This window comes from Triticum dicoccoides, chromosome 7A (assembly GCF_002162155.2).
Source record: "Triticum dicoccoides isolate Atlit2015 ecotype Zavitan chromosome 7A, WEW_v2.0, whole genome shotgun sequence".
Taxonomy (NCBI): Eukaryota; Viridiplantae; Streptophyta; class Magnoliopsida; order Poales; family Poaceae; genus Triticum; species Triticum dicoccoides.
This window is the reverse complement of record NC_041392.1, coordinates 388,903,763-388,905,858: the sequence shown is the minus strand read 5'-3', so window position 1 is coordinate 388,905,858 and position 2,096 is coordinate 388,903,763.

The window sequence follows — 2,096 nt, the reverse complement described above, 5'->3', positions numbered from 1 at the left end:
CCTTGCTGGAAGAGTTTTATTCAAAGAGAACTGACAAGAGGGGCCCATAAACCCTCATCGTGTTAGGGACGCAAAATCAAGGAACATAACACCGGTATGACGGAAACTAGGGCGGCAAGAGTGGAAGAAAACACCAGACAAAAGGCTGAGCCTTCCACCCTTTACCAAGTATATAGATGTATTAATTAAATAAGAGATATTGTGATATCCCATGATATCCATGTCCCAACACGGAACAACCTGCAACTACACCTGCAACTAGCAACGCTATAAGAGGGGCTAAGCAAAGCGGTAACATAGCCAAACAACAGTTTGTTGGGATGGTGGAAAAGGTTAGAGGTTTTCATGGCAATTTAGGAGGCTTGATAAACAAGTGGTCGGTAGCGCGACATAGCGATAGCATCGAGACAACTAGCATAGAAAATATAGTAGTGAGATCCAAGGTGACGTTCATCTTGCCTGAAATCCCGCTAGGTAAAAGATCGAGTCCGTGAAGAAGACGAACGGCATAGACGAACTAAGAGAAGTCGAATGAATCCTCACGATCAAAACAAAACACGAACTATCGGGAAGAAGCACAACTGGAAAGAAGCAAACAGCATAGTAAACACCCAACACATAAATACAACATGATGATCAACCAAGTATGATGCATTACAAGGCTACATGATGCTACTCATGGCAAGAGATGATGCATACAAGAACACCACATCAAAGCAATTTTAAATGAGTCGAAAACAACATATAACAATTCCGGAAAGTCCCCATATGCAAATTTCGAAATTGATCCAGATCTGAATAACACATTATGTTGAAGTGGTTAAACAACAAGTTAAAGTGCACCATGATGATCTACGCATCTTTCTAGTCAAGTTACATATAAGGTTCAATTACTTCAGAGCTACGGCCTGGAAGATATGAGCAAAACAAGTTAAACATGGCATTGATGCAAAATGCATACAAACATCAAGCACACATACTCAAATCAAGGAAGCAACATGCCATGCTAAAACGACATGCAAAACCAAGCAATTTTCATATAGAGCATACTCCAAACGGAGCCACGGTTCAACACATACACACGAAACAAGTTTAAAGGACAAGCCGTCCAAAACAACAACTAGGCATCTTACAAGCACCATAACAACATGCTACAAGGACAAGATAAGCACAAACATGATATACAGTTGAAGTACAGATTACATGCTTCAATTATTATCAAGGTTTGGGTTTATAGTCATCAAGATTGATCCAACATGATCAAAGCAAAAAGGTAATTTTATAACACAGATTAGCACTGCGTGAAAACAGGGCATACATGTGAGCAGAAATAACATGTTGACATGTTGGAGGCATGAAAAATGATACTATAATGAAAGATCATAGCAACCAAAAGCATGGCATTAAAGTACATGTTATGCATGGCAAAACATGATTAATAAGAATCTACACATAACCTCTAGATCAATGAAATTCATCAAGACATGATTACAAGTCATAATAGATTCCCAGACTTAGTAAAAAATAGACCAAGGCTGAAAACAGATTCATGATGCATACTTTGAGACAACAAAAGTATATGCTATAGGAACTATTAATGACATAAAAGAGCATGTCAAGCTTGTACTAAACACCCTTAGCATAACATCATTAATGAGAATGATCATTGGAGAAAAATATTTGATGATAACTTCAAGTGAACATATCATTAATGCACAAAGTTATGATCATCCTATAAATGGGCGAGGCCCCACTTCAGTCGGAACCCCACCGGCGAACCCACCACCGCTGCCACGCGTCCCCCAGTCTCCTCCACCGCTGCCATTTTTTAAACAGAAGGAACAAAAAAACAGATTGAGTGACATATACTAAAACGTGCACGGGCGAAGGATAGGCGAGGCTCGCTCACCAGAGGGCCCGTGGGCCGGCTCGGTGACGGAGGCTGGAAAACCGGTTGGTCCAGGGCGGTGATTCGGGCGGTTCGATGTGGACTGGGTCAGGTTCCCAGCGAACCAAATGGTCCATCGATTTTCCGCCAGTCTGGGCACAGAGTGAGCCGGCCGGTGGAGCAGCGGTCACCGGCGTGGAGGTTGAGA